We start from the raw sequence: 12,060 nt of genomic DNA on the forward strand, positions 1-12,060 counted from the left end.
ATTACATTAAAAATAGGATCCTGTAATAAGAAAACTCAAAAAAAAAAGCAGAACAACAATACGTTGCAACCCATGTCTTTAAGAAATGTCACAAAAGTCCCTGGAACACTTGTCCTAGACAGGACTGTCTCAACTGTGTAGTAGCTTTTATTCGTTAACTTTGAAGGCACTGATTCACTAGCATATTCTAAAGAACTAAGGGTAAACCAAGAGCTGCCTTTTAAAAGTAATTTAGAAACAGTTATGAGAAGTTCAAAATTCCAGTGGCTGCCATGAAAAGAAAAAAAAAAAAAAGAATCTTGCAAACTCACCTCCTACTATCCAACACGCCAGAGCTGTTGATTGTTTCAATTTGGAGAAACTGTTTCAGTGTGTTTCAGCTGGCACTGGGGGGTAGCTGTTTCAAATATTAACAGAAAAGATTAAATGTGACCATTTAAGAACACAATATTGAAGTTACTGCATAGGAGTGAACTTTATATTTACTTTAATGTACATAATATGCACAAAACCATGCCAATACAAGCTTTATGTTTACTTCAGCAGAAGCAGTGTTAGATTCAGAGCCTCAAACAGAGTACAAAACCATTTTAAGCTGATACTGAGAAAATGAGCTAGACAGGGTTTTGATTTTCTTTTTTTTTTCCTTTTTCAAGCTGAGTGGTTAAGGTATGGACCCTCTGAAAATTCTTGTGGTATTTTAAATAAAGCGATTAACTTGGAGACATAAAAAGCCTAGATTTGTTGGGTAACAGGTAGGACTCAGTCCACTGTGTTCTTAGTGTAAGCAGGAGAGAGGCGTTCTCTGAACAGCAGGTCTTTGCTTTTCACTCTCTGCCGCCTTCCATATTTTGCCAGCAGGTGGCAAGATGACAGCAAAAGGGATAACGCGAAGTTCGTGTGATTCACACATTAGTAGCCAGCTGCCGCCCTCTGTTGTAGCGGTGGAAGAAGTCACAGCTCCTTAAATGCCGTGACTCCAGAAAATGGCACACTGCATTTTCTGGATTTGCAAAATGTTGAGAAGCTGAAAGTAATCAGGGTTCCACATAGCTCTACAAGCCAACTTGTAAAATAACTGACAAAGTAGGCAAAGGTTTTGCTTTGCAGTCTGTGTTGCAATTGCAGCTACATGGTACTCCATCTTCCTACACACCCTGATGAGTACTCAGTGCTACTTAGTTCTAGAAAAAACATTCTGAATAATGACCACAACGAAAAGGAGCAGACCATGGTTTTTATGATCTTAGTGAAGTCTAGCATACTTAAAGAAAACGCAAAGTCTAAGCCAACATTCGAGATAAATAGGGAGGCACTGAAGCCAACTTGATGACGTAAACGAAACAAGGACAGGTAAATAGAAACACGGGTGACAAAATAGCTGAAATTCGAGTTGAAGAAAAAAGACTTCTCAGAGAGTCCTTGCTGAGCTTCTCTAATTTTAAATTTATTCCTAGATTGTGGAATTTGGAATGAAATCGACATCCATGAGGTGGGATGGGCTCCAGTTTTAAGTAAAACCCAAGAAAGGATTCATTGTAACTATGGAGGAGAAAAAAAAACCCTCTTGTTATTGGAAATTTTAAAGATATCTTCCATTAGGAATAATTTTGGGAACTTATTTCAACAAGGAGTCTGTAATACAAAGCTTTTGGTCTAGAGGGCTATCTCTTCACCTGTTCCTCCACTTCCCTGAACAGCACAATGTATCGTACAAAAAAGAATAACTCAAAGGTCCTTACCAACATTGTTTTTTAAGATACCACTAACTGAGGTCACAACCCCCCCAAAAAAAGCCTTTGAAACAAGTAAATTCTATTGTTCCTCAGATGCTTTTATCAAATCTTACCTGCAACCAGGATGGAAAAACAAGGAGAGGGTGAATAGATGCACCTCCTTCTAAAGAGATGCTGGAGAGATACTGGTAATATTTTATTCTTTACTGAAGCGACATAGCACATTGCGAAACAACACTCTAAGTAGTGACCCAAGTCTGATCTCACTTTACAAACCTGCAAGGCAGAAGTCAGTTGAGTTGCACTACTGTAACATTGCAATCAGGTCTACAGCAACAAATTCCCTCACAATGCATGATGCATGGATGAGATTTAAACATCTACAAAAGAAAGGAAAGAGGATTCAGTGAAGAAAATCTGAAGAACCATTAAACTGAGTAACAATAAAAGGAGTGCCTAAACACAAGATTTGTTATAACAAAGTCTTCTCACTACAATTCAGAGTTAAAATAAGATGTTTAAGCTGGGCACACGTTTTTCTTCTTCCACTGCTGCCTTCTTAGAAACACTTACTAGATGTAGTATTAAAAGTAACCAGCACGTAGAATATGAATGCAGCTAGCACTCCTCTTACTCCTTCAAACCATGATTTTTCCCACTATTTTTAAGAGCTATTTGCAGTGCAATGCAGCAAACAATTTGCTGTGACAACAGCAAACAGCCATGTTTAATTCAGACATTGTCATTATATTATTTCATTTGAACCCTGTGAATCTGCTCCAATTCTTGGTCTAATCAGTATGAAATACTGAATGATTTCAGGAAGTGCAGGTCTGTGCCCAGTGCTTTTCACCTGTTTCTTCCTCACTCCACAAACAAACCTCAAAATAAGTAACCACAGTAGTAGGTAGGGATGCAAAGCCGGATGTATCTTATGCTCATAAGATACAAACGAGGAATAAACAAACCTTTCTTGAAGGAAAAGGAGAGATGCTGTGTTTTGTGGAATAAACAGTGAGCCTTTCCACCACAAGGTTTTCTGCTTTAAGGCCATGTTAGCCCTGTAAGTACTACCACAGGGAGTTCAATACCAAAATAGTCAGATTTCAAGCAAAATCAAGCACCACAAGAAAATGAGTGTTTGCTTTTGTATGACAGAAAATAAAAGTCCACAGCAGTTTGCCATGTTCTCATGCAATGGAGCCACACTCCAGAAATTACTTGTATGACCAGATTTTATTGGGACGGTCATCATGAGATGAGGACTTGCCATCCTTTCCTGCTTGGACATGAATTATCAGAATGCACCCAACTCTGCTTAAATAACATTGAAATATTAGTCTAACTTGGTTTTCTAAACATTCACAAAACAGTGCAAAACACTTCTTTCTGCAAGGTGATCTTAAGGTCCTTTCCAACCCTAACTATTCTATGATAGCTGAAAGTTTAGGCTTGTGGTTATGGCTCCCCCAGAATACTGTGTATGCATTTTGGCACATTTTTCCTATTTAGAAAAACATTATTTACCCCACTGACCTGGCATGTAAAGCTGTGTATATATATATATATATTATTATTATTATTTATTTTTTAAGGTCAGTACACTGTTATCATATACTTTACTGAAAATTCTTAGCCTTCAAAGCCTATGAAGGCAGTGAAGCAGTGCTGACTTTCAGCTCGCCATAGAAGGAAGTGATTTGCATAGCAGTGCTCATCCTGCAGTGCTCTACAAAAGCATGAGTGGTGTTAGCTCCAGCTGAATCAAGAGGAACTGAGGACGTTCCTCTCCTTTCATATCTGAGGTTGGTACTTTTGTAGAGAGCTCTGTAGTGGTGAATATGAAGATATAGACAGCATGTATGTAACTGGCTGCATAACAGCAAGATTTGAACCATATACCACAACAGTGACATTTTAATCTTAAATCAGTATTAAGCTTAAAGATTCAGAATTATTCCAGTCTGCAGGTGATTCATGGACAGGAAATGGCTTAGGACAGAAAAACAGATTGCTTGCATAAAAATGCATTGCAGCTCTAAAGCACACTCCATAATGAGAAAAAAGAAATGCTGCTTTCCTGTGGAAACATTGAGATTTAAAAGCACCAATATCCTTCTCTAAACATAATATTATCAATTAATTTTTTATAACCAAGAAGGATTTTTCAGAATGGCACATATGTGATGTCCTGCTCCAACCTCACTGAACTGTATATCTTTCAAATCCATGATGGATGGAGACAACTGAAAAAAACTGTTTAATTTTCCCACCACAAATATTCACTCAAATTTGTGTCCCGATCTCTCAGGTCATAGCTGTTTTTTTAGAGATACTCAGCACTCCTCTGATTTATCAGCAAGAGTGAAGAAACCAGGGAATTTTCTAAGTATAAAGAATTATTTGCAGATCATTTAAGAACCAAACATTTATTGAGGAAACTTTAATCAAAAGAAATTTGGGTCAATTGCTGAGGTGAGTGGCTCGAGAGAGGACGCCTTCAACACCGGAGCGGGGGGAGATCAGCGTCCAGGAGCCTCAACTCAGAGCGGCGACAGCCACCGAGGGAGCCTCAAGTCCTCGACAGGACCTGCCCGGGAGCCGGCAGCTCAGCTGACCAGAGCGAGCAGCTGACTCACACGGGGCGGAGCCTGAAGCAGCGGCACCAGACCTGATGGGTAAAAACCTGCCCCGGGGAGCGCGACCGACGAGGAGGGCGGGTGAGCAGGGCAGTTCGCGCGGGCGGGATGGTGAGCACTCGTCGTATGAGCAGGGCCCGGTCCGGGAGCTCTGCTCTGGCTGCCCCGGCGGTGGCCAGCGTAGGCACCCAGACAGAGCGGATGAGAGGGGAGGCTGCAGTGCAGAGCTCGGGGTGTAGAGTGTCTGCACTGGTCTGGTGAGGGGAGGGTGCACAACGGGCAGGGCTGCACTCGGTGCTCCCTGGTGGAGGTCCTCCTGCAGCAGGGGCTGAGCTGCGGGATGCCGTTAATAGACTGCGAGATGTCAGGGAAGCTGAGAGGAAGCAGGAATGCTTGCTCCTGGCCTGAACTGTGCAGGGGCCTCGAGCTTCACCTCTACCTCATGAAGAAAAGAAGGAGCCGTTAACCTGGGAAGCTAGGAATTAGTGACCAAAAAAAAAAACAACAAAACAACAAAAAAAGGAGGAAAAGGACAACCAAAAGCGAGGGGCTTCTCCCTAAATCTGTTGTCCCCATGCAGAACCGCTTTGCTGTCCTGCAGGGGGCTAATGAGGAAATGCACTCGAGCCAGAAACAGCCGGCTGATGCATTGCTAAAGAAGATCTCTACTGGTGCTGCCAGGAAAAAGCAGCGGGTCGTAGTAGTAGGGGACTCTACACTGAAAGGGACAGAAGCACTCGTCTGCCGGCCAGACCCCATCTCAAGGGAGCTGTGTTGTCTACCGGGGCACGGATCAGGGATGTGGCAGAGAGGCTGCCTGCTCTAGTAAGTCCCACGGACTATTACCCACTCCTGGTGATACATGTTGGGTGCTAGGGATATAGATAGTAGCAGCCAGGGGAACATAAAGAAGGATTACAGAGCCCTGGGAGAGGTGGTTAGGGGCTCTGGAGCTCAGATAGTCTTTTCGTCAATTCTCCTGGATACAGGGGAGGACCTAAAAAAGCTAGGAGGGTTAGTCAGGTTAATATAATGGTTAAAAGGGTGGTGTCATAGTCAGGGGTTTGGGTGCCTTGAACACAGGACCCAAGTTTGTAGGCCAGGTCTACTGGTGGCTGGTAGAGCTGGTCTAGAGCGCGGTTTTGGTAGGAGGCTTGCCAGACTGGTCAAGGAGGCTTTAAACTAGATGTGTTGGGGGAGGGGGCATCATTCCATTCCAACACACCCAGTCAGTTGCCAGCACCTATAATAAATGCTCGGAGCAATGTAGAGATATTCCAGCCGCTCCAGCCAATGAGCTGGCTTCAGTTGGAGCTAGGCTCAGATGCCTCTATACAAATGCCCGTAGCATGGGGAACAAACAAGAGGAATTAGAGATGTGCACGTCTACGGGGGTATGATATAATAGGCATAGCAGAAACATGGTGGGATGGCTCCTATGACTGGAGTGTTGGAATGGAAGGTTACAGGCTCTTTAGAAAAGACAGGCCCGGCTGGCAGGGAGGGGGAGTTGCCCTTTATGTTATTAGGGATAGGCTGGAGAGTATGGAACTCTGTCTGGGGACAGGTGAGCAGTTAACAGAGAGTTTGTGGGTCAGGGTTAAAGGGAATATAGCTATAGGAGACATTAATGTGGGGATCTGTTACAGACCGCCTGATCAAGGAGAACCTGCGGATGAAGCACTCCATAGACAGATAGGAAAAGCCTTACGCTTGCAGGCCCTTGTTCTCATGGGTGCCTTCAACCACCCTGACATCTGTTGGAAGGATGGTACGGCCCGGCACAAGCAATCCAGGAGGTTCCTCAATTGTGTGGAAGACAACTTCCTTCTGCAAGTAATAGAGGAGCCATCAAGGAGAGGTGCCGTGCTTGACCTTGTGCTCACCACCAGGGAAAGGCTCATTGGAAATGTGACTCTCCAGGGCAGCCTTGGATGCAACGATCACGAGATGCTCGAATTTGAGATCCTCAGGACAGTGAGAAGAGCGTGCAGCAAGCTCACTGCCCTGGACTTCAAAAGAGCAGACTCTGGCCTCTTCAGGAACCTGCTTAGTAAGGTTCCATGGGATACAGCCCTAGAGGGCAGGGGGGCCCAAGACTTGTGGTTGATATTCAAGGATCACCTGCTACAAGCTCAGGAGTGTTGCATCCCAACCAGAAGGAAGTGCAGCAGGAGGGCCAGGAGACCTCCTTGGATGGATAAGGAGCTCCTGAGGAAAATTCAAATGAAAAAAGAGGCTTATAATGAGTGGAAGCAAGGACAAGTGGCATGGGAAGAGTACAGGGATGTTATCCGGGAAGCTAGAGACCAGGTTAGGAAAGCTAAGGCCCAGTTAGAATTAAATTTAGCTAGAGGTATTAAAGATAACAGGAAGGGATTCCACAAGTACATAGCAAATAAAAACCAGACTAGGGAGAATGTAGGCCCCCTCAGGAAGCTCTCGGGAGAACTGGCTACACAGGATTTGGAGAAGGCTGAGGTTCTGAATGACTTCTTTGCCTCGGTCTTCACTGGCAAAGGCTCTGACCAAACCACCCAAGTCTTGGAAGGCAGATGCAGGGACTGTGAGAATGAAGACCTTGCGCCCACTGTAGGAGGGGAACTGGTTCGAGACCATCTTAAAAATCTGAACATGCACAAGTCCATGGGTCCTGATGAGATCCATCCACGGGTCCTGAAGGAGCTGGAGAATGAAGTTGCGAAGCCGCTGGTCATCATATTTGAAAAATCATGGCAGTCAGGTGAAGTTCCCGACGACTGGAAAAAGGGAAATATAACCCCTATTTTCAAGAAGGGGAAAATGGATGACCCGGGGAATTACAGACCAGTCAGTCTCACCTCTGTGCCTGGCAAAATCTTGGAGCAGATTCTCCTGGAAGGCATGCTAAGGCACATGAAAAACAACAAGGTGCTTGGTGACAGCCAGCATGGCTTCACTAAGGGGAAATCCTGCCTGACCAATTTGGTGGCCTTCTATGATGGGGCTACAGAACTGATGGACAGGGGTAGAGCAGTTGATATCATCTACCTGGACTTGGAAAAGCGTTTGACACTGTCCCACACAACATCCCTGTCTCTAAATTGGAGCGACATCAATTTCATGGATGCACCACTCGGTGGATAAAGAACTGGCTGGATGGCTGCATGCAAAGAGTTGTGGTCAATGGCTCAATGTCCAGCTGGAGACCAGTAAGGAGTGGCATCCCTCAGGGATCGGTGTTGGGACTGGTCTTGTTTAACATCTTTGTCACTGACATGGACAGTGGGATTCAGTGCGCCCTCAGCAAGTTTGCTGATGGCACCAAGCTGTGTGGTTCAGTTGATACCCTGGAGGGAAGGAATGCGATCCAGAGGGACCTCGACATGCTTGTGAGGTGGGCTGATGCCAACCTCAGGAAGTTTAACCATGCCAAGTGCAAGGTCCTGTGCCTGGGTCGGAGCAATCCCAGGCACAGCTACAGGTTGGGCAGAGAAGAGATTCAGAGCAGGCCTGTGGAGAAGGACTTGGGGGTGTTGGTTGATGAGAAAATGAACATGGGCTGGCAGTGTGTGCTTGCAGCCCAGAAAGCCAACTGTGTCCTGGGCTGCATCAAAAGGAGTGTGACCAGCAGGTCAAAGGAGGTGATCCTGCCCCTCTACTCTGCTTTTGTGAGACCTCACCTGGAGTATTGTGTGCCGTTCTGGTCTCCTTAACATAAAAAGGACATGGAACTGTTGAAACAAGTCCAGAGAAGGGCCACAAGGATGATGAGGGGACTGGAGCACCTCCTGTATGAAGACAGGCTGAGGAAGTTGGGGCTGTTCAGCCTGGAGAAGAGAAGGCTGCATGGAGACCTCATAGCAGCCTTCCAGTATCTGAAGGGGGCCTACAGGGATGCTGGGGAGGGACTCTTCATTAGAGACTGTAGTGATAGGACAAGGGGTAATGGGTTAAAACTTAAACAGGGGAAGTTTAGGTTGGATATAAGAAGGAAATTCTTTCCTGTTAGGGTGGTGAGGCACTGGAATAGGTTGCCCAGGGAGGTTGTGAATGCTCCATCCCTGGCAGTGTTCAAGACCAGGTTGGACGAGGCCTTGGGTGATACGATTTAGCGTAAAGTGTCCCTGCCCACAGCAGGGTGGTTGGAGCTAGATGATCTTAAGGTCCTTTCCAACCCTAATTATTCTATAATTCGATTCTATTCTATTCTATGAAATGAAGATCATCAAGTCAGAGAAAGGAAACACATCATGTGACCTAAACATCCAATCAAAAATATCAGCTCAGAATCTGAGTTGCCTAACACAGGCAGTCGTCACCTAACTCCAAAATATGTACCACAAACAAATGCCGACAACTATTTAATTAATAGCTCTGAATAGTAAGCTGGAGAAAATGCTAAATTGTTCACAATGTGGGAAGAGAGGGAAAAGTTAAACTGCTTGCTCCAGTTGCAACTTTGCTATCTGAGAATCTTGCACACTGTTCTTTTTTACTCTTCATTTGGCAGAATTTGGGAAGTTCTAACTGCTCACTACAAATTCAATAGTGTCTGTCTCCGTGAAAATGAAAGCTGCTGTTATAAAACTTTAAAAGTTTGAGTCACACCATGCTGCAACAGACAAGGAATAGTTTCTCGCATGGTTATAATTCTGGTGTGTCCTCAGGGAAGGGTCCCATAGCAGTTCAATCTCATCTGAACTGCAGCTGCTGCACCATTTCTCCATCCCAAGCAACATAGTCTGCTCTAATGGAGAAGCAGAGAAAATTAGCCGACAGAACAGTGACTAGTCAGGCCCTAATCACATAAAGACAAGACCATTCAGTAATGACTACACTTAAACAGAATGGACTTCAGGAAAAATACTCCTGTAAGATCTGACAAAGCAGCAGACAACTGGAAGCCAAAACTAGGTTAGAAAACACGGCTCTAATCTTGGCCTAATTATTTAAAAAAAATCTGGATGAGGAAAAAAAAAGAAAAAGAGAGGACAAAAAAAAAAAAGAGTTTGTACCTGTGGTGCGGAAACAGTATTAAAACAGGTAAAATCAACTGTTGTGAAGCAGCAAGGAATTAGAGTGTACTGGATGAGGTACATCATCACACTGGGTCAGCGCATGTATGATCAACAAATTCTGATGATTCTGCTGTGGGGTACACTAATTTTGCTGGACATTGAGATATGTTGGGCAGTTTTGTTACATGGCTGTGACAAGGATGAGTTCCAGAGTTCCTCTTGGTGTTTATTTGGTCTGCTGAATGTTTGCTGAGAAGAAGTTCAAAAGAAGGGATGTGCTTAACATCAAAATAAGCATAAGAAGTAAAACAACAAATAAAATTAAACATTCACAACCAAAAGAGACTAAAGCCATCTACAGTATTGATACTAAAAACATTAAAGCGTCAGGTATTCAAAGGTAAAAGTCAGCAAAAATTCATTGCAGTGCTGCACGTTGTAGCTAAAATTTTAATTCTGCTGAAATGAGAGGCAAAATTACCTGCAAACTCAATGAGTCCAAAGTTTACCATACAGATGAAATCAGAGCAATCTTTAAGAATATTTAAACAGAAAATGCAATTTGAGTCATAGAATCATAGAATCCTTGCTAATATTGCATCCAGTTTCTCTGATTCATTGTAATCCCTCTCTAGTTTAGAGGACTACTAAATGCAGGATTATTTGTAATGAATTTTTTTGTTCACCAGTACATTCCATAACATCCCCTGCAATCGTTAAAAGACAGCAACACAGCATAGATTCTCCAAAACAAAGCTATATTCTCACACATAATTCTAGGCAAATAAGATTTTGGAAACAACTTGAGGTCATACAGGACCTACTTCCACAGGTATTCAGACAGGATTCAAAGCTTAATTTTTAGACAGCAACTTGAATTAGCTGTGCAGCAGAGAAGTCAGCACTGCTACATCAAGTGTGAACAACAAAGGGTCAAAAACATCTCAAAAAGTAGCAATTTAATGCACTGAATGACAATCTTACATCCCACAGAATCATCACTGAACATATTTGAAATAGGTGTAAGATACAAGCTCTTACTTTAGCTAGCCAGAAATGATGAATTTCTTAGAAAACTCATATATTGTTATGTGAGCTCATCCTGGCCACTGACGCCAATACCAAGACATGAAATTAATTACTGTTAGACAAGGCATTCTGATCAGGAATAATTAAAATCTTTTTTTAATATACATACATTTTGTTAACTTGTGGTGATGGCCATTTCCTTCTGAAGTGTAAGTATCAATAAGAACCATCAAAGTTCTCTTCCAGATTTAACTTCCCTCCCTATTTATCTCCTTCACTCCCTTTCTCTTCCTTTCACTAAAAGGAAAAGCCCAAACCAGAAAATCCTGAAGAGGTTAAGTTGCTCACAAGAAGAAAGCTCACTGTAGGAAAAAACATACACATAATATTTCAGTTCTGTTCACTGCCTCAGTCACTGTTAAGAGCACTGTTCTGTAGACTGATCTGGAAAAAATGAGGTAAAAAGATGGACTGGAAGTCAGAATATTTAAATGCTCTTGACTACTGACACACTTTGCTAATAAATCTTGAGCAGGTCAGTCAACTTCACTGTATTTCTTAAAAGGATATATTAATTTTATCCATCTTTGAATAGTAATTTCATCCCATGCCTTCAAAGCCATTCCAAAGAGGATTGTGCTCTTTTTTTTTCACCGAGGCCAAAAGATCACCAGATAGAGGAAGATAACTCAATATTGTGTGGCAGTATGTGACACTGTTCCCTAATTAAACCACTGGAACAAAGAACAGTCATTAACATGGAATGATTCCAGATTCACACTGTTCATTTGTGGTTCCCCAAACACAGCAAGTTATGATTCACTAGCTCAATACAGAAAAGTTTGTCAATGCTGAGATTTAAAATAGATATGCTTAAGATGTATGATTATACATATATATGGCTTATAAAATAATACGGATATTGCTTCCCCTCTTCCAAAGTTATCCAGTGCCTTTCATTAATGCACACAATGCACAATACTTACAGTGCTCTGGAGTGATTCCAACTAGTGCCATCCCAGCAGTCTTCTTTCCATGGTCATGGGCCAATTCTTTAAAGCATGCCTCTGCTGATTGAGGACAGACACGCATGAAGTATTCTCAAGAACATAGTATTACATATATTCAGCCTTTATACAAAAACAGTGTATTGTCATCTTATCTTGAAAACTTTCCACATCATAAGTTAGCTCAATTTTTACATTGTGAGGAAAAGCAACCATCCACAGATCCTTCAAACCACTTGTATCGCTGCCTTGGATAGCACTTATTATTTCTCTTTGTGTAGCCAAGTCTTGAGTGTTCATAGTCACACTGCACCTCACTCCATACGAGCTGGGTCCAATACCTGTAACACATTAGAAAAAGAGATATGTCAGAATAAAAATCCTCACTACTACTACTTGCATATCTCTTTGAAAAAAAAAAAAAAAGAGAGAGAGATCAGGTTTCTAGCTTTTCCAGACCTATCCTGATGGCATCCCATCTGACTCAGGTAAGAGTTCCTGGACCTATAATGCCACCACTTGTCCCATTAGTATTTAAGTTCAGTTTATCTTCATTTTTCAAAGTTCATTGTCTCCAGGTGACTTCTTAATCACAAATATCCAATATGTATGCACTCAATTTCCTTTTACTTGGTTTGATATTCTGTTG

At 42.7% G+C, this 12,060-nt stretch overlaps 1 long non-coding RNA gene across 1 annotated transcript in view; it reads right to left on the reverse strand.

Annotated features, from left to right (window-relative positions):
* LOC134164244 (uncharacterized) overlaps positions 1 to 11,527 on the reverse strand; it is a 30,322-nt gene extending 18,795 nt beyond the window's left edge. The window contains exons 1-5 of the long non-coding RNA XR_009965073.1: positions 11,391 to 11,527; positions 10,753 to 10,848; positions 9,373 to 9,624; positions 2,013 to 2,116; positions 312 to 397 (exon numbers count right to left, since the gene is read on the reverse strand). This is a non-coding gene — a long non-coding RNA (uncharacterized LOC134164244). The remainder of the gene's footprint in view (positions 1 to 311; positions 398 to 2,012; positions 2,117 to 9,372; positions 9,625 to 10,752; positions 10,849 to 11,390) is intronic.
* Positions 11,528 to 12,060: the final 533 nt, after the last annotated feature.

This window comes from Pezoporus occidentalis, unplaced genomic scaffold (assembly GCF_034315485.1).
Source record: "Pezoporus occidentalis ecotype Australia unplaced genomic scaffold, CSIRO_AGI_Poc_V1 ctg213, whole genome shotgun sequence".
Taxonomy (NCBI): domain Eukaryota; kingdom Metazoa; phylum Chordata; class Aves; order Psittaciformes; family Psittacidae; genus Pezoporus; species Pezoporus occidentalis.